Source organism: Lepisosteus platostomus, chromosome 5 (assembly GCF_059453375.1).
Source record: "Lepisosteus platostomus isolate fLepPlt1 chromosome 5, fLepPlt1.hap1, whole genome shotgun sequence".
Taxonomy (NCBI): Eukaryota; Metazoa; Chordata; class Actinopteri; order Semionotiformes; family Lepisosteidae; genus Lepisosteus; species Lepisosteus platostomus.
In genome coordinates, this window is record NC_142615.1 from 32,244,605 (window position 1) to 32,270,730 (window position 26,126).

The 26,126-nt window shown below is 39.1% G+C and overlaps 1 protein-coding gene and 2 non-coding genes across 3 annotated transcripts in view; all 3 read left to right on the plus strand.

Moving 5' to 3' along the window:
• Positions 1–26,126, plus strand: part of LOC148665564 (antigen WC1.1-like) — a 589,159-nt gene that overhangs the window by 542,155 nt on the left and 20,878 nt on the right. The gene's annotated exons all lie outside the window — the stretch shown is intronic.
• On the plus strand, positions 2,864–2,957 carry trnai-uau (transfer RNA isoleucine (anticodon UAU)). The gene is made up of 2 exons: positions 2,864–2,901; positions 2,922–2,957. It is a non-coding gene; the product is annotated as a tRNA-Ile (tRNA).
• On the plus strand, positions 13,020–13,112 carry trnar-ucu (transfer RNA arginine (anticodon UCU)). The gene is made up of 2 exons: positions 13,020–13,056; positions 13,077–13,112. It is a non-coding gene; the product is annotated as a tRNA-Arg (tRNA).

Below are 26,126 nucleotides of genomic sequence, written 5' to 3' on the forward strand. Positions count from 1 at the left end.
CTAGATTCTCAAATAGCTTTTATCCACAAGCAGTGAGACTGGCGAACACATTTAGCCATCCCCCTCGGACCACACCTACACCATCACCATCTACCTCATTTTAATGTATTTATTGTACGTCTCCAGTCATTGTTTACACGTCTGTATTGTTTATATTCAAACTGTCTGCATGTTTACTTGCACATTGTCTATTGTTTGTTTGTACATTGTCTTGATGCACTGTTTGCACTTTGTTTTGTTTTTTTTACACTTGTTTTACAATTGAGAGACTTTCTGTAAGTAAGAATTCCATTGTACCAGCACCGGTTACATATGGCAATAAAGTTCAAGTCAAGTCAAATGCGAGGAATTTCAGAAAAATCTGGAAAAGCAATGCTTGCAGTAAATGACAAATTTAAAGCGTGTAGTCAGCATGAACAGAACAACGCAATGCTCTGGAAAATATGATCTGAAGCCGCAATTACTCTTTTATCTTGGGCAGTTCATTCCGATACGATGTTTCCGCAGAATAAATGAAATGCCGAACTCCAAACATGTTCTTGCCATTATTATTACTCCTGCTACTGTAGTTTTAAGCTTTAATCAGTGGGTATGTAATGTTGTAAAGGGGCTGGACTACTTTGTTCAGTCCAAATTCCATTATGTGAATTTATGCTTTTTTAATATAAGCATTAACAATACAATGCGTGCTCAAAAACCGTTACTTATTAGCTTAAGAAGCGGCAGTGTTTTGACAAAGTGCGGTATTCAAACAGTAAATGCTGAAGTGTTTAATACTTGATTGAGAGCAGATCTCCCTCGATTTAGACAAACTTTTGTTCGGCCGATGATTTCAGATCAGAATCTGAATCAAGTGGAAAGAAAGCTGAATTACACTGGGTACTGGGTATCACTGTTACACCATCAGGTCATGCTAGGAGGATTTGGGGGATCAAACTGACACAGAGGGACCCAATGTGGGGACTGAACCCACAGTTCTGAGATTAAGAGATTCATGCTCTATCAACAGCACCTATAACTCTTGTGCTACAGCAGTAATGTTTATGGGTGTGGATGAACATGACATAATAGGCTGACAGCAGGAACACGTGGCCCACAGGCAGTGACAGTATCGCTATCACATTTGGCTGCAGTATATTGTGTTGAGAGCAGCAATAACTTTCCTGCAGAGATGGGAGTGCCTTTCATACAGCTCTTTCAATCGGACAGAGTAACAGGAACCGACCTAAAGTTTCGGCTGTGGATCCATCTCCCCATGGGGGAAAGAGACAGTAAAATAGCAATGAAGAAACAGAAAGAATTGTGCTCGCTGCAAAGTAGGAAAGAGGTGGTCAGATACATAAAACAGCTTGGTGATAATTTGCAGCGACAGTTTTATGTTATTTAGTACACGGATTTCTCTTCATGTTCCTTAAGATGTGTAATTTGTATGTTGGTTGTATGAGAACAGTTTCTTCTCAAGTCCTGTCAATTGACAGTGGAGAGCTAGCTGGTGCACATCTTCAAGAAGACTCTCTTTAGGGCAATTACAAGTTTCTCAAACAAATCTGTGTCATATTTTTAAAATAATTTAGCTAATGAGCAACGAGAGTATAAATTAATTCTCCCAATCTCCATACAAAGATAAAACTCCATGTGTGAGTCTAAGTTTCTTTGAGGCTACTGATGTACGTCATTATTGGACATTCCCAGTGATATTGACTAAGGAGCTCAATTTTTACATGTTGTAGTTCAACATGTGCAAAACATTCGTATCCCCTGCAAATATCGGCAAGGTCAGTGATATTCTCAACAATGCGTGCCATTGCAATTCGTGCCATACTTTTTCCCAATGTATTCTGACATGCCAAGATCAGAGGGTCATATTTAAAAAACTGGTGCATTAAAATTGTTTGTACTTCAGGATTTTGATAGTCTGTTACATTGTCTTTCACACGTCAGTGTCAGAACTGTGAGACATTTTCATAATCGGGGGGAGGCCGTAGAAATAAGCAGAAAGTGCAATCACTTTTCCCAGTGTAAGTCCGTGTTATGGTGAGTTTTTAAAATTGGTTTGCGATTTTCTGAAATATATTCCATACAAAAATATAGTTTGGACAGTCGCTATTTATTTGGATATTCCCTTTAAGAGAAGATGTCTACAGTTTTCCAGCCGGATTAGTACTGATCGAAGAGAGCCATCTACAGGCGAAAGGCGACATAACATCACAGCAGCAGCATTTAAGGTGGAACGAAAAACACGCATAAGAAGCTGGCGAATAAGAAGCCAACTTCAGCCTCGTAGCAGACCCTGGGAGGCACGCTCAAAATAATCATCTTTCCCAGTACTTCAGAGTCTTATTTAGATCGCTTCAATGCAATTTTATTTGATTGATTGGAGATGTGAAGCCATCGAGCCTGAACTGCGCTTCACATTGAAATTGAAGCCATTTCTCATGTTCTCTCAGTGTCGAGGAAGCAATTGCGTGTAAAGGAGGCGACTTGAAAATGAAACGTGTAATCACCTTACAGAGGGTCTTCACGACGGGGTGCGTCAGCTAGTTCTCCATTATTGTCAATTTACTGGACTTCTGAAGAAACCTATCTACAACGAAAATACAAACTGCACAGTTCAAGGCACATGAAGAGAAATCATTGTGCCGATTGACTCAAAAATGTCGCTACAAACAATCTACCAGGCTGATTTACTTGTCCGACCACCTCTCTCCGTCCCCCTTTGCTGTTAGCACAATTCTTTCAGTTTCTTTTCTTGTATTCTCCTTGCTATTTCAGTGTTCCCCATGTATAGATGGATCCACAACCGAAACCGTTTTCACCCTGTGTTTCTGCACCGTCAGTCTGTATGAGGAGCACACTTTGCACAGCTCCAGTGGCGCAATCGGTCAGCGCGCGGTACTTATACAGCAGTGCACAGCGAAGTTATGCCGAGGTTGTGAGTTCGAGCCTCACCTGGAGCAGCGTCTTTAGCTACTGAAAGCAACTGTCAAGTTTAGATATTATTAGGTATCTGATGGAGATAAATTAACATCAAACGAAGAAGTAAAGGTTTACTTCGAGTCACAATCAAATAAGGCTCCACAGCTGAAACATTGTGTTTCCTTCTCTTTTCAGCATGGAATAAACCTTGACTTTTTCCTTTGAAGCCCATGCATTCTGACGCAGCTCCCTACTTAAATTAACATGAGCTGTGTACCTCCACCTGACCTGTACACAAATATATGAGAGAGGTCTACTGAGACGAGAGGAGCACTGAAGACTTGAAAAAGCTCTCGAATTAGACTCTGTGTTTTTGTTGTTCCCCAGATTTGTTTTTAATGTTCTTTTTCTTTTGAAGTTGTTGCATTTGTTTTTTGTTTTTTTGTAGTTGTTAGAATACTACAGGGATTTACCTAGGTTCCTGGAAGACTTCTTGTTTTGTGTTTGTTGTGTTTTCGGGTTACAATTTTTTTTTTCTATTTATAGGACCCCACGCATTACTATGGGAGTAGATAACTTTAGTTCTTACATTGTACCTGAAATTACCACATAAACTACTACTCTGTTTCCCTTTTTTTAAAAGGCACAAGTGAAGTTTGTTTTTCCTTGCTGCTACAATGGATCAATTGCAATAAACCCATATACAATAAACTCCACTGAAATTTGTCAGCAGCTCTGTACTAAACCTGTTCTCAATTGCAACAAACCTAAAATAACAGCTGCTGCCCTTTAGATGTTACTGCATTAGGAGTCTAGCTTAAACCACCTCTTCATAGGTTTTAAGCTACTCAGTAGCGGACTAAGCAGAACAATCGATCACATTAGAACTGTCTTGAATGTAATGGAAATAATGTACTCATTAAGTAACAAGCTTATGCACCACTTGCTTGAAAATTATTATTATATTTAACTAAAATTGCTTTCCAGACACCACAAATATTCACAATGAATGTTATCATTACACGTATTTACTAATAAAAGTGTTATTTATTAATAATTAAGTTCCATGTATATTTTTATTAGTAGCTGTATAACAAGTAATGCATATACAGTCTTTATTATAGTTAGTTTTCAGTTATCCTGGGGAGGGAAGAGAATGGAAATTAAGGAAATACAAATTTAAAGGGCTTTTAAGTCTTCAATGTGTTCAGTCATAGCTGTGTGTTGTCATATCTGGGTGTTAGTTTAGTATATTTGTTGTATTATTTATTGTGATTTAACACTAAACTTGTGTTTCTCAGGAGAAAGCAGTAAGATTTTGTTTTATTTGAGGGTACAGAAAATTGTATTGTACGACCAAATGTAAGGTTACGTTAAGAAAACATTATTGTTACCTTTTGCAACGTTATTTATTTAAGACGGTTCTTCAGAATAGTGTCCCTTACGTATCTGTGACTGTGGTCCAACAATAACGGTGCTGAAATAGCCGGAATGTGTGGGAAGAAGATGGAGATGGAACAGGAGGCTTATTCAGTCGATAGAAAGGTTGTGTAGGACTGAACACACTACGGTTATGGTACTGGGTTTAAGAGCATTACGATCCTACAGTCTCCTGATCCGTAATCAGATGCGCTATCCAATGTACCACTGGCCCTTGTACCGCATTCCTCAAGTGCACCACTGTGAGCTTGCGCCGCTACAATAATACATCGCCCCAGTCCAAATTTTCTCAATTAGGTGCACGTTTTCTATGTGTATTTAGTTAATAAGTCTTTCATTTTGTCTGTTTTAAAAATTGCATCTCTTTAAAACAGACAAACGAGTTTATGTGTTGTGCTGAAATTCACACATGAGGGCATTCAAACGAAAGAAATCACAGAAAATATATCGCGCTTAAAAAGAAATCAGAGTGGAGACGCTGGTGATAGAAAACAGAGCTTCATACGATGCATGAGATGCTTTACCTCTGAACTAAACTTGGCTCTTTAATCGTGTTAGGAAGAGTGTATAGTCAACAGTGAACATTTTAAAAATCAAAGCAAGATAATGAGACACGAAGTGAATTTGGAACACGAGCCTCTCCTTCATTGTTTAATGAGCTTTTGATGAACATCGAAGTGAAAGACAAATTCACTATTTTCACTTTGTGATTAAAAAACACTTTTATCACACATTTAGCACTCCTGAAGGTGTTGAATAGTTCTCTTTTCTACCCTCATCATTTGAGGATCCCCAGCTAAAATATCTTTTTAAACTACAACAAAATTGCAATATTTTGAATACTATTTAAGTTTACATAGTCACATTCCCAGTGATATTGACTTAGGCGCTCAACTATTAACTTCTTGTAGTTTGACTTTAGCCAAAAGTTTGAAATCTCTGCAACTATCAGGATGCTTAAGGACATCCAAAGAAACCCCATCACATTTAGGGGAGACGGTGTTGAGGTCCGATTAATTTGAAATGCGTCTCTGGGGACTTTTTACCAACGTTATGTTTAATTGAAGGATATGCGGACTGACTGTGCCATAAAAACTAACGCACATCACCTTTTTTCTACATTCACAGGTTTTTGGCTAAAGACAAAAATATCGTTTTTGTTTCCTTGCCAGCTGGCAGTAATTCCTCTGCACTGACAAAACAGATGAGTATTTTATCTTTTGCAATTTGTATGGATTTTTTTAAAAACAAGTTGTTCCAAAAATTAAATGAACACTTCCATTAAATTTAATGTAGAACCATGTTGCTTTCCATAATGATAAACTGTGTGGCAAGACAGGCACCACTGAGACTCAACCCCAGGATCTCCTGTTTACTAGGCAGGCACTTTAACCAACTAAGCCACAGCATTCTCGCATCCTAGTGTTAATCCCGCATCAGCAGGGTCAGCTTGTCGGCACGCCTGTCTCCATTTGGTGGTTTGAGCTGACGTTGCCATGATGTTGCCATTAAATGCGACCGAGAATACTCCATCCGGCGCGCCGCTACGCCTGCCGTCGGAGAACTAAGCCATGGCACTGGCATCAGATATCCCTTTTACAGCCACTTGTACACATCTCAATTGCTCTGAGACACCTGCATTCAGTGTGCGCTGAGCCTGCTCGCTGAGCAAGTGACGAGAAATGGCTTATGTCCAAGGAGTTCAATATGCTTTTTATGTTCAATGAGGTGTCCACTACAGCTAACACTGAAGCGCAGCACAGGCTCTGTGGTTTGACATCTCACAAGGTAAATGTTGAAATTGTAGGTGGAAGAGGAAAATTACCCTTGAGTATGGGGAAAGAGGCAACTCATGTCCGGAGGGGGCTGAAGTGTGTATGGAGGTGGCCTAGTGGTTAAGGCAATCTCCTCTTAATACATGATACTCTGCACAAGTAGGTTTGAACCCCATTCTCCTCGAGGAAGGGCTTTGACACATTTTGACCTTTTTAAACTTGGTGTGCTTTCGTTTTGTTTCTTCGCTCCTGTACTACAGCAGTAATATTTCTATAGGTGTATGATCATGGTAGGCTGACAGCAGGAACACGTGGCCCACAAGCAGTGACAATATCAGAGGTGTCTGCAGTGTGTTGGTTTGTAAGCAACGATAAAATAACTTGACATGGAAGCAGGTGTGCCTGCATTAATACAGCTCCATCGGGAGGAAAAAGTAACACAAGAACCGACATAAATTCAACAGCACGTTTCTGCAGCTGAAAACGGAACCTACTCCACGTGATGATTGAGCTCACAACCTCGGTATAACTCCACTATAAAAGCACCACAACCTGACCAATTGCGCTACTGGAGCAGCACAGCACAGTAGCACATTTTCCTCAGTGCACTCAAACAGTGCTTCTTCCCTAGCCAGCTTCAAGACTTTTTTAAATTGATCAAAGATTCATTGGAAAAGGTTTGTTGATGGGTCAGGTGGGAATCACACCCAGATTCACTGCTTGTAAGGCAGCTATGTTCATCATTATACCCAGGACTGGCGCCAGGGGAATGACCTGTAGGGGGGGGGGGGGTCTGAAATCCTGAGGGGGGTAGTGATATTTCGGTTTAAACGGAGCCATTGCAACCATCCAAGTGAATTCTCGCAAGCATGCCACTGATTAGTATTTCATGTTAGAAGATAACGACAAGCAATCTGGTATTTAGTGATGAAGAACAGTTCCACATTCATCAGAACTCACGTGATTATTTTTGCCTGGAGCATCAACCATATGTGTTCATTTTTGCAACAATATCAACGGTAACGAGGTTCTGAATCATTAAGCAATCATTGTAAAACCAACAGAAAGTACAAACTTCTATAACTACAGTCCTAGTTATATAACGATTGTAAGTATAAGGATAAACTACTGCAAGGCATTGGTCCACCTGAGCAAATAAGGTCATAATAATGTTGACACCCCAAAACATAGACACTATGTAACGTGCTGTTCCTGGACAGATAGCCCTCCTGCACATCAAACAGTCTGATGTAGTAACTGTGAATTCGGGGTTAGTGTAGTTATCTGACCATTGACAAAGTACAACTATTTTTTATGGCTCAAGTTAAGTAAGTGAAAGTGTTCAAAAACTTTTTATCCAAACCTTTTATCCAAAACTGAGGGGGGTGGGACTGTTCAGTTGAGGGGGCGATTTTGGCATGCCAGTAACATTTTGACAAAACGTCCAAGAGTTACGAAAACACTTACTTTGTGTATAAAGTACATTGTGTACACACTGTAAGTTCAGAACGTGAGAAATACTGCTCAATATGGGATCCTGTCCAGGAATATCAGGGCTGTAAGGGGGTCAGATCTATAGATGTAGTAAACACATTAGTGGAGACAGTGTGTCTGCTCTCTGTGTGAGAGCCGGACAGGAAAAATAATCTGTGGTCTGGGAAGAAGAGACCCTCGTTGGAAGAGCGGCGCTTCTCACAGGAGAGAATGAAAAAAAAATATTTTTCTCCTTGGGGGAATTAAAAGCACTTATGGGGAGTGGTGTGATGGTAGTGCATCTGATACCACATCAAAAGGTTGTGTGTTCAAATCACGTTGAGATCGGATGATGTATGTTCAGGTTCAGCTGGTGCCGAACCCAGGAATTAGACCATGCAGTTTGGTTTTATCTGTACACCACATAGATAATCTAAATGAAATAACAGAGCAGTACAGGACACGCATTCAGGAAATTACACAGCAAGTCATTTTGAACATGACAAGAGAAAAGGCACACTGCACATCCATGAAACATCACGTCCGACTTTAGAGACAGTTACATCACAGAATGGAAGTTTCAGGCCCCTTTTTCATTACAGGTTCAAACTAACCTGAAAGTTACAGTTTTAGGTCACTTTTGTATTAAAATGTGTCTGAAGCCTATAAATATAATTTGCCCTTTTTTAAATTGTGGATGAAATCCAATCCCATGTACCAAGACCTTACAGTATATTCATGTTAATTAAAATGACTAATGCTATTGGACATTAGCTGGTGCTTTTTGTAACGATTTGCTATTTCATGCAGGAAAGAAGGAAACCCGACCAACGTTTGCTTTCAGGTGCGGTTCATTCACATAATGGACATCTATTTCTGAGTAGCCTGATTTAAAAACACACAAACCCGGTAGAAGTCGAACCTCCAATCTCATGATGCAAAATCAGACGCGTTATCCATGAAACCACTGGCCAATCATGTAACTGAATTGCACCATGGTGAGTTCAGCACTGCAACTAGTAATTACCAGTAATAGTAATAATCCCATCCTAAATTTCTAAGTGAGAAACGTGTTTTCTACATTTTTATCAGTTTTAAAATATCATCTCTTTAATACAGACAAAGGGTTTGTGTGTCACTTTGAAATTCTGATTGATTTAGAATTCAAAGAAAAAGATGTTTTCTTCAACAACGCAGTGCAATTATGACATCTTTCACTCTACTTCTCTCTTGTAGTAAAGCAGACCTTGCAGTGTGAGCATTTACTCTAGTAAATTAGGTCATGTATCATGTTAAATCACTTCTTCAAAACAAAACATTTCCTGGTGCACGTTTTCTCCATGAAAAAAATACATTTTTCCCTTACATGATTTCTCTTTTTTTTTCCATCAGAGTACAGAAAGAAGAAAAAAGGGAAAAGCAGTGTCGCAAAAAAACTCCATCGCCCTTGGGAGATGTCAAGCTCATCGGATATGAAAAGTGCCCAATAAAAGCAATTTCTTTTCATTTATCTTAGCGTCGGGGCTGCTATTGTGTGTAGAGGCAACTTGCTCAGCCAGCAGACTCACCGCTTACTGAATACAGGTATGTTTTGAGTGTCATGCTGATCGTCTTATAAATGCAAAAGAAACTTTTAAAGCTGATAAAGTTTTCCATTGTAATTTGCATGTAGCTACAACGTCCCTGGAAGAGAGATTTTATCAATTGCACGTAATCAGTATTTTTTACTTTTTGTTTAGTACTGGAAATATATTTTTTTAAATTTTTCTAAAGAAGATCTCAAGAAGTATTGTCAGGACCTACCTTTAGCACTCAATAGTGATATTAATGGAGTAGAAATGTAAGGTAAATTGGTGATCTGAGCCAAAATAGTCCTTACACGCCTCCTGGAACAGTGTTCGTATTCATAGCAAGTTATATTCTTTTTCAACCCCAAACGTTGCTATTGCATTAAGCTTTGTGTGACCATTAGAGGTTTCGGTAGCTTCTGGAGAGCGCACTTTTCCAAACTGAAACCTATAAGAACATTATTCAAGACGCACCATGTCCCAGAATCATTCATCGGGACTAGGATTAATATCAATGGAAAGTACTTCAAAATAAAAGATTTAACTGAAATATTAAAAGAGTAGGAAAGCATTTAAAGTAGAAAAAAATCAGTTCAGATGATATTTAATTTTTTCAGAAATGGGCACATACATCAGCTCAGTGAGCAGTGCGAGGTGCTCTTCTGGAGATGATGTTAAATTAGTTAAAATCATGTGATAGTTAAAAAAGCTTAATACTTAGTTTAACAGCCAGCACAAATGGTTGCGTTTGTGATTATGTCACTTCTCTACTACAGCAGCGTCGGTAAAAGACCCTCTGAAAGCAGTAAGGCTCTGCACAACTGAATTCGTTGCTATTTGGAGAAATCCACAAACTCGTGTTTTTCATGTGCTTTAAAAGACAGCCATACTCACCAACAAAATAAAGACACTGCTGCTGATTTTTTCCGAAGCACAGTTGACCTTTCTGAGCCAATTGATGAAGCTCACCCAATGAATACTATAGCAGAAGGTGGAGGAAAGTGCAACTTTGTAACTATCGCAACCACAGGAACAACTGCAAGAAGTAGAATCAATTTCCCATCGAATGGTGGTGTTGTCTGAGGTACGCGATGTGAACGTGTGCAGAGAATTCCACAATCTCTTCAAAACTTGGACAAAGTATTTCTGATGGAGCGCTGTGCGCAAAGATTGAATAAGCTTTGCTCCTGCCGATGATTCTGCGTGAAAAAGCACAGCATTCAAGTTTCACAGACAAATGCACCATGCCTACTGTAGCGGCGAGGCTTATTAATAAGAAAGAATTAAGTGTTCTGAGCCTTCCCAAATGAGGCCCCATTTCTCTGTTCATGTCTGTGGTGCAGCCACAGAGAAACTATTCATGCAGGCTGATTTAAGGTTCCTGATAAGGACAGCTCCCAAAGGGGGATGCACTTAGCTAAGCCTGGCTATCATGATCAATGGTCATCCATTGGTGCCTATCTGTCTAGGGAGTGCCAGTTGGACATCTGGACTGCATTCCTAAGTGTCAGGAGTAAGTGACTCATATCTCACCTTGATCGAGCTGAAGTTCCTCCAGGTAAAAACAGGCAACACAGAGATTCAGGGAGATTCAGTGAGATTCAGTAAGATTCTGGAGAGGATTCTGTGGACTGTTCTAAAGGGAATTCAAAGGAGAATTCCAGGGCAGGACGGCCCAGGAGCAGAAGGCTCCCAAGGGCAGGACATTCTCACAGCGTGCCTCCTGACCATCCTGAGACTCAGCCCGGACAACCACGGAACGGCCACTGTGTCCGAGTGCCAGAACTTTCCTTTGTTCTAAGAGTCTAGAGTGGAGGTTGCCAGAGAGTAACCAGCAGCAGGCCTCGTGAACAGGTCGGAACTGTGGACAGCTGAATCACTATTCAGAACTAGCTCTTCATCAGGAACGAACCGGTCCTCTTCCTGACTTGCTGGGACCCACAGTCATCTTTTCTCCTGTGCACAAACTTTGCTAGTTAAAGCCAACAGTGAGCATCAGCAGTGCACCGTCACAAGCCGCACAGCACAGCCTGGCACCGAGCCAGAGAGCGCGGATTGGACAGCAACAGCCTGCAACTGTTTCTTTGTGCCCGCAGGAGATCTGAATCCCCAGAAATTGGATGAGTATTCAACTTCACTGCATTACAGCTCGAGAATTCAATTGTTATCCAAACCAGTTGATATCAATTTAATTCCTAAGAGTTATGTACTTGTTTTAAGTATCTAATGTAGAAGTTGTAACCAAGTTCACTTTACGAAACGGTCTTAATGAATGATATACTGAACGTATGTCCTCTTGATATGTGTAACACTTTGTAACTGATTAAATATATATCTTTTGTATTCTGATAACCCTCTCGATAAGATCTGTTAGGTTTACATGCATATTCTATGTATTAATAAATGTATCCTCGTGTATTAGCACCTGTGTGTGTGCGTTGTTTGAGTTATGTCGCATAGTTGGACTCTAAAGCCATCAAAAGAATCAACTTTGTGATTTACTGCTACAATTAATAATTGTCTCAGTAAATGCCCAAACCCTACAGAACTGATGCCTTCAGAGAGCCACTACAGTTACATATTTGGCGTCCCTGAACGGCCGGTTTTTCTTACACTACAGAACCAATTTTAAAAACAATTGCCGCACACTACGATTCACACTGACTCAAAAGTGATCACGGCAGATGTTGTTCCCTGCATAATGCTGAAGGGACCAAAGAGCATTGCTGTTGGGAACACAAAATGAGGCTTTTTTATGCCTTGATGTTAAGCTGACAAAGACTATCTTGAAACACCTAGTTCAGTCTCTCGACAGACTGCCAAGCAAAGCTTTTACCCATTGATGTCGCAATAGAAGGAAGGTCTTAACCCACCAACACTTAGCAGCGGCAAGATTCAAACCTAACCCATTGAAGAAAATGGAGCACAAACCCAGCACTTAGACCACCCAGCCACACTCCCAACACCTTACTCTTTTGGAGAACGTCGGGTGGGTTCAGCTCTTGTTGTGCGACGCGTGGAAATGACTGCATCTTCGTTTTCCGAGATGTTTCCTATCACATCTTTGTCAGCTCTGAATATAGTGCTTCTTTGGAGCAGGCTTCAGACCTTTTATTTTATTTATAAAGGAGGGCCATTCAGAAACATGTAATTCCTGTTTTAGAAATGCTTTGGGCGGTGTGTTTTATATAATGCACAAACAGTATTCTGTTTGTATACTGTAGACCTGTGTAGCAATCATACTGGACGTGACTGGGATTCTGAAATGTTTCTTGAAAAGGTATTCAGGGCTGCTTGAATCTATAATAAAAAAGTGACCCGAAACTTCCAACCTTCCAATCACTGATGTCGCTCTCCCTAAACCTGTACGGGATGTTTTGCTGATGTGCAATGTGCCTTTACTCCTGTATTAAAAACGACCTCTGTTGTTGGGCGGAGTTGAAGGAGAACTAACTGCACAGAAAAAGTACGTAATGATAAAATATTTCTGCTCGTGAAACACATCAATCGTTCAGCATTTCTAAAATGTTTAATTGAATTGACAAAGAAATCCTCTCCTTAAACTTCGAAAAGGATTATCTGTTGATCCAGCAGGCGTAACACTGCAGTTGCCCGTTTCTCACAGGTGTTTGAAGTTGTGGATAACATTTAGCAGGTTTGGCACCATGGCTTAGCTGGTTAAGACGCCTCACTAAAAACCAGGAGACCCTGGGTGTGAATCCCAGCGGTATCTATTCATAGACAACAGGCCACTCATTGTCAATATTTATGGAGCTTAATTTAAAGACAACGGGAGAAGCATGAGTTACAGCTTTCTGTAGCTGTTTTATATGACAATATATCGGTTGGCTCTGTGGCGCAATGGAGCGCGCATTGGACTTCTAGGCTTTGATAGAATGAAGTCGTTCAAAGGTTGTGGGTTCGAGTCCCACCAGAGTCATGTATCATTTTGATTCAACCTTTCAAAATCCTCTAGGGATTAGTGTTGATCAAGTCAAATAAAGGACTTCTTAAGAGTCCACAGTTGAAAATGAACCAGCAGCCACAAGAAAGAAATTAGCACTGGACTGTGATCACATTACTCCTGTCCTGGACTCCTTGCCCTGGCTTCCTGTCAACTTCAAAATCCTCATGCTCACCTATAAGGCTCTCCATGGCTTGACACCACAGTACCTGTCTGGGTTATCGCCCTACTCCCCACCTCACAACCTTCGCTCTTCTAATTCTGGTCTCCTATCTGTCCCCCAGTCCATCTACACTCTATGGGTGACAGGGCCTTCTCCTGTTTTGCACCAAAGCTCTGGATCTTTATTCCCAAGGATATCAGAGAGTCACCTTCCCTAAACTCCTTCAAATCCAGACTCAAAACCCTCTTCTTTAGAAGAGCCTTTAATGAACTATTCTTTACCCCTCTGTTCCTACTGTATTTAATACCACCATCTATTGTCTCCTCTAACTGTGTATTCTCATCCTGCTTATCTTGTGTATTTTTTAACTTTATTGGTTTCATTCTGTAAAGCACTTTGAAAAGCCACCTTTAAAGGCACTATATAATGTATAGATTATTATTATTAATAATAATAATGAACAGCGCATTTAACACTGAGCACATGCGGTCCTTCTTTGCAAAGGATTGCAAAGGTTGGGAATTAGCCTTTCACTCGTGTTGTTGAAGACCGTATCCTGGCTTTGTTGCAGGAAATGTCTGGATGCCATCACCGGATCAAGGAGAGGATCAGGGTTTTGGGAAGTCTTTTTGATGCCTGACACTGTGTGTTTCCTGGTTGTAACGGGTGTCATTCTGGACCTAAACAACAGAGAACACCGTTGAAATAGCTGAACTGCCTAGCGGACACTTTGTCGCCTTCTTCTGACCTGTATTTAATGCGATTCTCTGAAAACTTGGCACGTTATATCTGTGCTACCTTTATGGAGGGCACACTCATAAGAATCATAGATTCGATCACAAGCATCTAAAAATGAGCATGAGAAAATGACATCACGCTATGAGGCTGAATGGCACAAATTCTCCTGTTACTTCTGCAGCAAATGTGTGTTTTTTGCTTCTTAACACTGAGATAGTTGGAGATATTTGGCAGCAGTGGGATTCCAACTCACACCCCCAAAGAGACTAGAGCTTTAATCTAGCTCTAAATTAAAAACTAGGTGACTTGTAATGGCTGGTAGGAGAGGAAAGGTATAAATGCTTCTTTTTTGGACAAAGTCTTTATCTTTTTTTTTCACCAGTTGGTTTGATCAAATTATTGTAACGCAGTGCCATATTAAGGTATAATATGTACATGAACATCATGTCTGAGTCGATGATGGCAGCTGAGTATCGCTGGAGGACAGTTCATCATGAGTGGGTAAGCCTGCATAATGAGGGAGAAGAGATCGGCCTCTCTGATGCAGTGTCCAGTGACACTAACCTTCTGTCCTACTGTTCTCTGCTAATGTAGATGGTGAATGTTTATTTAGGTGAATGTAAGGTTTCATTCTTGTAAAATATTTCCGAGCACTTTTTTTGTTGCTGAAAATTAATCCTGTGCATTTGAATGAATTCCGATATTGTCACCTAATTCCATACATTGTTTCATCAAACTAGAACATTTAGAGGAGGTCAATTGCATTTATGAATTGCATAGTGATAGTATTTCTTTCCATTTAAATACTTCAGTCAAAAATGTAGAGAAGGTGCTCCTGTTTTCACCATTATAAGAACTGTGATGCACCAGTCATATTTACTCTCATAAAAGTATTGTAATTGTATTGTTCTGTTCTGTAACAATCTTGAGTGACACAAACCTTCTGTTTTACTGCACTACACTTCTCCAGAGGCCAGTTCAGCACACAAGGATCCTCAGTGAAACAAACACTGCAATCGCTTGATAAACGCCATTTCTCATCCTTTCTCTTAGTGTCGGTGCTACTATTGTATGCAAAGGAGGCGACTTGACAATGAAATCTTAAAGAGAGTCTTCATGAAGGTGTGTGTCGGCAAGCTCTCCACTGGCAATTGACTGGGCTTGTGAAGAAATCAATCTCATTCAACAACCATACAAATTGCACAGCTTAAGGCACATGAAGCGAAATCTGTGAGCTGATTGACACAAAACAATGTCACTTCACATAATCTGCAAGTTGATTTGCTTGTCTGACCACCTCTTCCTACTTTACAGTGAGCACATATATTTCAGTTTCTTTCCCCCATGTGGAGATGTATCCACTGCCAAAACTGCTGTCTGATTATTTAAATTATCTGTAAAACTGTTACATGACTTCATCTAATTGTAAATTTATAAGACGGTCTGTGAGACATTTGTGAGAGTAGCTGAATCCCAGGGCTGGTATGGAATCACACACAGACAGGTCTTCTGTGTGATCTGAGTCCCACTGCTCAGAGCTACAGACTGGTCAAATGGTCACTATTGTAGACACGACCATCGGACCATCGGCTACAAATAATCAATATACCGATCATAGTGTCACTACTGGTGTTTATTACATAAATACTGTATATAAATAATAAGATAATTCCACACTCATAAAACATTTATAAACATTTTGGGAGGCTGACATACAGTAAAGAAAGTAATACTGAAGGGCTGGAAGTCCTGGAAAGCGTTAATAGAACCTTCTTGCTTTCGACCTGGAACAGAGCCCACAACTGCCAGATCAGTGACCCCTGAGCCCAGTTCACAGAGAGGAGAACCAGGAGCTCTTCTATGTCTCTAAGAGGGCTGGGAGGAAAGATAAAAGGGGGAAATGTGACATGAGTCCAGGCTGTTCTGTCTGATATTGTTCATGTAGCAGCACTGATTGTCTGAATATCTTCGGGTTCTGGATTGTGAGGATAAACAGCAGTACGGAGTTGAAATCCTGTCTGAGTGTGAGTCTGAGCTGTGAATCTGACTGAGAAGAGAATAATGATTTTTTATTTTCCTGAGAAATTTTCTTCTTTTCCAAGTGGTGTTACATCCCCTTCAGATACTCTGCACAGACTGCCAGAGAGAAGAGGAGAGAGAGATGGACAGATAAGAGCACACACAGCAAGAGACACCTACGTCTTGATTTACTTTGACGCAAGTGTTCATTTCTTTTCTGGAACAAGTTGTTTCTGAACTTCAAGAAATTCATACAACTTCTGAAAGATAAAATACAAATCTTGCTTCTCAGGACAGAAGAAATGCTGCAAAAAACTGCCAGTGATTTTTTCTCCTTTAACGAAAAATGGAGAAAAACAACAGTGCATCTCTGTCGGCTTGATTTAGCTTAATACAAGTATTCACTTCCTTTTCTGTAGATTACAGCCTGCAAAAGATGAAATGACGTTCTTGGTTACTCTTGGTCAGTGCAGAAGAAATACTGCCAGCTGGCAGGAAAATGACAGTATTTTATTTTCTTTAACTACAAACATGTGAGTTGTGAAAAGCAACGGGAATGTGTCCCTGTGCAGCTGTTAAACAAAGGGCTGGTGGGTCAAACGTACTCAGGGACGTGCTTCAGATTGTGATGATGTAAACATAATCTCCGCTAAAAATTGAAGGGATTTCTTCGCAAACCCTCTTGAATGTGGCAGGAAATCTTCGTGTTTTACTCGTGTGCAACTACAACAAGTAAACAAATAAGTACCTAAGTCAATGTCCAAGAAAACCATCTTCACGTGTGGAATTTTTCTTTAACTGGCTGTTGGGAGAATTCATTTATACACCCGTTGTATCCTTAGCAAAAATATTTTAAAATTAGAACACAGATTTGTTGGAGAACTTGACAATCCTTGACAATCATTATTAAATGAGCATTATACAAATGTGCGTTGATATTTTTAATATGTACCTTAATTGTAATATATATACATAATTGCTTTGATATGGATGTTCATTTGAAGGAATTGAGGAAACTATGAAGGATCGCAGAACAACCAAAGATACATTTGGGCATCTGCTATTGGTAAAGATGAAAGAGTACCTTAAGTGTGAAGCTTTCATACACACGAGAGAAAAAAACAGTTTTAATGCACTTCATTAAACTGATGGTATGCTTATCAATCGTGCATAAAGTGCACATAACAGAGGATGGTTTCGATCCATCGACCTCTGGGTTATGGGCCCAGCATGCTTCCGCTGCGCCACTCTGCTGACGGATGTCATAATGTGATTCAACACAACTGCTCTATCTTTGCTTTCTAAAAGTGCGCCCGAGATGAAAAGTCTAAACGGTAAACGCAGACGTCACTTTGAGCACTTGGTCTTTCAAAGTACAAATCATCACACACTGCTCTACATGGGCGTGTCTTCAATATTGTTCAGAACCAAACCTTCTGCTTTCCGAGGCAACTGATTCTTTCGTCGTTATTTCCCAAATCTTCAATGAGAATCAGTGAAACGAAAATCAAACACATGTACACACTCACGTCCTAACTTGAAAGAAAAATATACACCCACTTTATAATACTGAAAATGATTCAGGAACTACAGCAAAGTTCTAAAACCAGCGAATGCATCTGCATACATAAAATGTCAAATCTTCAAAAGTAAAATCTTCAGCTTTGAAAGATTACCATCCATATATTTTCGTTTTTCTCTTTTTTTACATAACACGCTTTCGAGAAACAAACTGTCTTTTATTTAAGGCTTCATTGGAAAATGTGTATCTTGGTTTGCCAAGTTAAAATTGGCACACCCCAGTGGGCAAAAGATGTAGAATATACGACTATTAAACGCATACCAGATGTGTAAATGTGCTGGGTAACTGGTCTAGAATGAAATTCTAATATAGTATATCGTTATACGTCAATTAGACATCTATGATTATATGTTTATTATACATAAATGGTTGGAGTTCTATTATACGGATAAATTTAGAAGACTATTATACATATATAGTTAAAGGTCTATTATACATCAAAGAAAGATTTTTATAGGTTTAGAAACTAGTAAATAAAGCCAATGATTTATTTTAGAAATTTGTTCTTAAAATATACAATTATTCACACCTGAAAAATATGTAGTTCAAATTATACATTATATACAATATTGTAATCAACAAATGTCTAACCATCATAAAAAAACTCAACTAGTAAACTTCAGTTACAAATTCTAGTAACATGGCAATATATATATATATAGTAATGACAAACACAAACTAATTACATGAACACGCTAATATTTAACTCAAAACCACATTTCGATTCAAATATAAATTTTAAAATTTACAACTTCTTTATTTCCACGAAAATATTATTAATGTAGCACAAACGCTACTTTCTAATAAAGACAGAAAGAAACTGTTTGTTTTGTGTCTCATGGTGATCCTCCTCTCGATACTAATGAAATGTTTAATATGATCCCTCGAGAAAAAAAAGGAGTCAATTTGCGCCTGGAATGATTGATGCCCCATCAAACATTTTGTAATATCCCTGGAAGTTTATACAGTAGAATCCTGGTTTGTGGCTTAAATTCAAGGTAAACAAGATTAAGGAAACGAGTTGGAAACTTGATGTCGAAGTGGGATTTAAATCACCCGGAACATTTCACTACATCGGGCAGTATGTGCCAGAGAGCCTACTGCCATCCCTTCAATAGTTCAGTTGGTCGAGCGGAGGAGTGTAGTGGAATCAGCAGGGAGTCCTTAGGTCGCTGGTTCGAAGGAAGGTGCTTTTTGTGTACTTTAATCAAAGAGTTAAAAAAGCAAATCTGTTTCATTCAGACATTGATCAAAAGCTCAATAAACGACGAAGTAGATGTTCCTGTTCCGAATTCAGCTCACGTCTGATTTTCTTGTTTTGGCCAAGATCTGAACTTTGAATTCAGCGACTACTTGGTCTGCTTTGTAATTCAAATGTAGATAAAAATGTCACGTTTTTATTGTAGATATAAAGGTGTTCTCTGTTTTCAAAGGATAGGTACTTAATTGGCATAATGATTTGGTATTGATTTTGTATCGTTGTATTATAAAGTTTGTGCTTTCTGTGTTTTTATCGTATTGTGAACTTATTTTTTAAACAAATGCTTACAAAGGCAAACACGGCACACATCTGTTTATACCAGTGGTGAATTGTGCATTTTTATTAAGTACAAGCTACTGTGCACTTCTGGGAGTATAACAGGTTCGATATAAAGTGGCAAAAATATAAAAGGGGAAAATACCCCAGACTGCGTGTAAAGCCCTCGTTGTGACTGTTTTAGATTAAAATGGCGTACTGTGCAAATGGCGTAAATGTTGCAGAAACACAATCTGATATTTTGATAATTTTTATTTTAATAATTTGATCAAATTGAGGCCCAGGATCCAAATCTTCAGTTCTGATTTTTTTAAGTGATATCTTTCCTTCCTGTCGTGGAAATCACATGATGTGAGCAATTGTTTTTTTTTACGTTACGATCCAAAGAGCCTCAGACGCACTGTAACCAAACCAGGATGGATTCTGCTGGGAGCCGGACTGAGCTCATTCTCACTCCCTGTGCTAAAAACAGAATTAGCTACAGCTGCTGGATGGTGCTCTGCGTCTTACTGCTCCGGCAATTACTTTGACGAAAGACAGATCACTTGTGCGCTTTGAACCTTCTCGCAGCTACAGCTATAGCCCTGAAAAAAGCATTAGCTTTATCAGTTTTTACATTAATCTATTTTGAATCAAAGTTTGATATTTTTTATTTTTTATTGCATTTTACATTACAATAATAATAATAATAATCATTATTGCGTACACTTATATAGCACTGTTCTGGATACTCCACTCAATGCGCTTTACAGGTAATGGGGAGTCCCCTCCACCACCACCATTCTCCTGAATGATCACAGAGAGTCAGGACCTCGGTTTTACGTCTCAGCCGAAGAACGGCACCTGTTTACAGTTTAGTGTCCCCTTCATTGTACTGGGGTATTGTGCGCCCAGCGACAAAAACCAGAAGTGTGTCGGGCTCGGCTGCGAGCAGGACAATGACATCACAGGGACAAAGTAGAGGAAATCAAAAGGGTTCTATAAAAGACCTGTGTCAACTGTTGGTTTGCAGTCTGGACTCTAAATCCTCCGATCCGATTTTAAATCTCTCTAATACCTGAGCCGCAGCTTCTTCCAAGTATTTATTCGTATACTTATTATGTGTAAGTGTATAGATGAAACCTTTCATATATTGTTCAGTTTAAATCAAAATGCTTTACTAATACAAGAGAGAAGAATAGTATGAAGGATGTGACAAATTTATGATTTCTTGGAACAAAACGGTTTTTATTTGCATTCGAAATGAAGCGGAATTTTAAGGAGCACCCGCACATTTTCGCAATCCTCTCTCTCACCTACAAAGTTATGAAGACACAGACGACCAATGAAAACTAATTTGATTCACTCAAGGCTTCACTCTTCTGTTGTGATGTTGTTTTAATTAGTGTTAGCTGTGATGAGGTGTTGTTTCTGTCTCTTAAAGTTTAAGAGTCTGCTCCTTTCTTCCTGGTATAGAAAAAACATGTTCCATCTTTGTTTACAAACACCACTGTAAATTATTTGTCCATCTCTAAAGCCTGTGTGTATTGACAAGGCAATTCAAAAGCACATATTAAATAAGAACACGATCCTTCACGATCCAACATGATCCGTGGTTTGAGCGTTGTTTCGCCCTTTAACGTTCTTCTACAATATTTACAGACAGGGCTTTATCACTGGAGTTGTGTGTATCGGTCCATGAACATCAACTGTACTGCTGTTTTTCTATGCGTAATTTAATCGCAAGCACTTAAAAGATGCAAAAAGATTTCAAAGAAAACATAATTGAAAGACAGTTGAGTAAGGATGTAGAAAAATGCTCTCCCCTGTTGAAGAATCAACCACCGTTGCCCATGTAACTGGATATAAAAATAAATTATTCCCATGAATTTACTTTGTAGTAGAAGAAATGCAAAAGTGGGAAACTGCAGGCATTCTTCGTGAAGGGTGGATTGTGTTCAGTGAACATATGCACATCTTTACGTCAGTTCCACAATTTGCGCCCTAGAGGATGTAGCTCTGTGCTAGAGTGCATGCTTCGCATGTATGAGGTCCTGGGTTTAATCCCCGGCATCTCCAGATGTCTTATGTTATTGTGCTCACATCGCAATCTTCTGTTGAGTGAGAACTCTTTGCTCGTGTTCATAGAGAGAAAGGTTTACACAATTAAACTCAAAGTGCTACAGTGTTGCTCTGATGTTTTAAATGTACCTCCAAAGCATTTTGTTCTGTTAACTACCAAATGATTTGAACTAATTTAACGTCATATTCAGAAAATCCAGAGAAGGTCATCAGACTTTTAGTGGCTGTTGAAGAAAACACCTGTTGAATCTCACTAGGGATTTCTTGAGAGATCATTCAGCGAGCGAGTCCTCCCTCTGGACTCCGCACTGAGCTGAAAGCTGTGCGAATTCCTCACTGTGTGTCCTGTACTGTTACAGGTGCTTTCGTGTAGGTGTGGAGCACAGCAACAAGAACACCTTGAACTTTTTCCGTATGTGAAGGAAAAGGCAAAAGAGCATGAAAAGTATTGAGTGTATAAAATATCCATGGTACAACCCGAGAAAAACTGATGGACTAAACAATAACATTTGATGATTAAAGAGATTCAAGAAACACAATCATCCACACACGGGCTTGGATCCTGAACGCTTAAGTTAATTGACAAAGCGAAGGATATAACCTGTAAACTCTCTCAATGTCTTATAGTTTATTAAATAAAACAATTTCTTACTTTCTTAATAATTTCTTACTGTTGATGGACGATTTATTGAATTTTAGCAAAATCACAATTACAGCTTTTTCGGTTAAACTGTTATTCACATACTCTAACATAGATAAACGTTAGTGTCTTCTGATGTGTGAGACACTTTCTCAAAACAATATTTGTTAGTCTCTCTGGAGGCTGCACATGGTGTTTAGAGAAAGAATTTAAAAAAGACAGGCTCCCTAAGCTTAACATCAATGCAGAAAAAAATGTTTTCTCAACAGAAATGCTCTTTGGCACTTTCAGCTTTACATAGGGAGCAACGTCTGCCAAAATCACTTATGAGCCAGTGCACATTGTAGTGTGCCAGCAACTACATTTAATATTGGCTGTGGTGGTGAGCTGTTTTTGTCTGTGAAAGCAGTTGTCTGTGATACTTCACGTCGAATCATCGGCAGGGGTAAAGCTTATTAAATATTTGCGGATAGCGCTCCATCAGAAATAACTTATCCAAGTACAAAAGAGATCATAGGGTTTACATCAAGCAGTCACAAAACATACCTCACATGTCAAATTTAAATGGGGAATTGATTTTGCTTCTTGACGTTGTTCTTGTGGTTGTGTTGGTTACAAAGGTGAATGGTCTTCCAGATTCTACTAGAGTATCCACTGGGTTGCCTTTATCCATTATCTTGGAAAGAATCTGTGCTTCAACTAAAAAAAACAAATCATCAGTACTGTCGATTTTTTCTGTGCGTACAGCCATCACTTAAAGCATATAACAATCCGTTCAATCCCCCGCATCTCCAGGTGCTTTATATTACTGTGCTCACATCACAGTCTTCTGTTGAGTGAGAACTCTTTGCTCGTGTTCATAGAGAGACAGGTTTACACAATTAAACTCAGGCACACTCGAAGTGCTACAGTGTTGCTCTGCTGTTTTAAATGTACCTCCAAAGCATTTAGTTTTGTTAACTACCAACTGATTTGAACTAATTTAACGTCATATTCAGAAAATCCAGAGAAGATCATCAAACTTTTCGTGGCTGTTGAAAAAAACACCTTTTGAATCTCACCAGGGATTTCTTGAGAGATCATTCAGCGAGCGAGTCCTCCCTCTGGACTCCAAACATTTTGGGTTAAACTGTTATTCACGTACTCTAACGAAGAGAAACGTTAGTGTCTTCCAGTGTGTGAGCCCATTTCTCAAAATATAAAAAAAATAAAAGTTATATAAATTGAATTGTTCTACTTTTTAGGCTTGCATAGTATTATTAATATTTCAGTTAAATCTTTTCTTCTGTAGTAATATGAGTTGATATTAATATTAGTCCTGATTTATAATTTTTTGTTATGGTTGATCTTAAGTAATTTTGTAATTAGTTTCAGTTTTGAAAATTAGTTTCGCGCAGAGAAGCTACCAAAACTGGTAATGTTCACATAATGTGTAATGCAATAGCAGCATTTTGGGTTGAAAACAAAAAGTATATCTTGATATGAATCCTAACACTTCATAAGTAGCATTCTTGGATTTCTCGCTTCAGATAAAGTTGTCTATACATCATAGATTTCTACTCAATCAATATCAGCTGTGTTATCACTACAGAATGCTAAATATAGATCCTGGCAATACTTCGTGAGATCTTCATAAGAAAATCCAAAATACTACGGAAGGAATCAAATTTATACGTTTCTTTGGATCGAGAAGATGATCATTATGAGACTCAAAACATGCCTGTCTTTTCTTTTTTTGAGGACACATGGATTATTGAGGTGTAAAGATGGGTTCAAAACTAAAATCACCTTCTATCGCTGCTGTTTCCTTAAATCCTTCAACTGATCATCGATATCGAGGAATAATATTATATAGTTTCTTCAAATCCTTCAACTGAGCATCGACATAGAGAAATAATATTATACAAATTGTGGTTTTCTGTTAATTGCCAATTTGACTGTAATTACATCTTCGTTTACAGATGTCTTGCATGTATCACAAGGTATAATAGTTGTCGTGCGTCCTCAGTTAAAAAGTACGACAAAAGTACAACATGCTTAAGAACATTTATGGTTACATCCATATTTAAATGAAGTTAAATGACTTGCTTGCGAAGCACCAAGCAGCCTTGAACGGTTCGCAGAAATCAAATATACAGTACAGATGGATTCAGAGTGTGCTTTCCAACTTTTGTGCAACATTTTCTTTTGACAGGGCAGAGTTGTCTTCACAATCTGGGTTGATGAAAAAGGTGTGACATCAGTGTTAAACAGCTTTCCTTCTTGGGGAACAACGGTTGTGTTCCATATTTCTAACTATCTTGGTTTCAAGATCGCAATTTAGTGTGAAACATAAAAGCCAGCTGGATAAGCTTGATTAATTCCCCTCACGGGATCAATAAAGTATCTATCTATAAATCTCTTACACGTCATTTACAATGGCCTTTCAACTAATAGCCCGTGCAGGGATCAAACCCCAGCTGTTGGTACGAGTTGCATAAGACCCTGTAACGCGCAGATAAGAAACTAACCTCTGCTTCTTCATTATATACACAGTGAGCTATATTTGCGAGCCTACTGCCCCCTGCGGGCTCTGTATTTGATTGCGGTACAAGACCGGCCGTGGAGATAAAGTGAGACGGGTGTGTACTTTAAAAGGCTCATAGCGTCCCTGGGAGGGCTCAAACCACCACCCTTTTTGTTAACAACCGAGCCACAAAGACTCATGTACAGCTTAACACTCCTTGGTCTCAGTGAAAGTGATACAAATTTCAGGAGATTAATTTGTTTTTAAAGGAAAATCACCAACAGTGGCCGAGATCTACTGGAGTTTTTCATTCTATACTGCGATTTCTGTAGGGTACCCTGTGAAAATACAAGTTTTGACGAGAAGGGATGGACATATAAGGTCAGAAGGCTTGGGGAATTGAACTTTAAGGTGAAGACTGCGGGTTAAGCAGCAGAACCTGATCAGTATCAGTTGACTCCGATATACTTTGAAAATGAACTTGGAGATTTAGAGTCAGAGGTGCTACCGTTGCACCATGGGGTACTTAATTTAAAAAAAAATAGAAAAACAGTCAGTGTTTCTGGATCTGTTATTGAGAATAACACCTGCACAAGAACTGCGCAGGAAGAATAAAATGTGGTCTGGGATGAAGAGACTCTCTTCGGAAGAGCGGCGCTCTTCACAGGATATTTTTTTTTGTGAAGTTGATTTGTCTTCTTTGGGGAATTCAAAGGTGCTGACAGCTGTGACCTCATGGTGCAAAGATAGCATGTCTGACTCCAGATCAGACAGCTGCATGTTCAAATCACGTCGAGGTCTCTTAGTTTTTCAGGTTCTGCTCGTCCTGAACACGGAATTCAAACCATGTAGTTGAATTCTATCTGTACACCACATAGATAATCTAAACAAAATAGAGCCCTACTGGACATACAGTTAGGATCTCACAGAGCGAATACCCTTGAACACAAGAGAGAAGGCACAGTTCATATCTGCAAAACATCACATCCGTCTTTAGAGACAGCTACATCAGAGAATGGAATCCCGGAAGTTTCAAATAACTTCTTTTAATACAGGTTCAAGCAAACCTGAAAGTTAGGGAGTTTCCGGACACTTTTGTTTTATTAAAAAGTGTCTGAAGCCTGAAAATGTAATTTGAAATAAAAAAACGCTATTGGACATTAGCAGGTACTTTTTGTAACGATTTGCTATTTCATGCTGGAAAACAAAGGAAACAGACCCAATGTTTGCTTTCAGGTGGGGTTCATTACATAATAGACATCTATTACTGAGGAGCTTGAATAAAATTTACACGAAGCAGGTAGAAGTCGAACCTACAATCTTATGATCCAAAATCAGATGCGTTATTTATTAAACTGCTGGTATTTCACATAACCGGAATTCCCCCATAATGTACTCAGCGTCGCTACTAGTAATATACCGCCCCGTCTAAAATTTCAAAGTGAGAAACATGTGTTTTCTGATTTTTTATGAGTTTTAAAATATTATCTCTTTAAATCAGACAAAGGGTTTATGTTTCGCACTGAAATTCCGATTGATTGAGAATTCAAAGAAAGACTGTTTTCTTCCACAACACCGTATAATTATTACATCCACCAGACTCTCCAACTTCTCCAGACCTTGGCGGGTGAGCATTTACTCCGATAAATTAGGTCACGTATCATGTTAAATCACCTCTTATCAACACAACATTTCCTGGTGCACGTTTTCTCTATGAAAGAAAAGGCATTTTTCCCTTGCACGA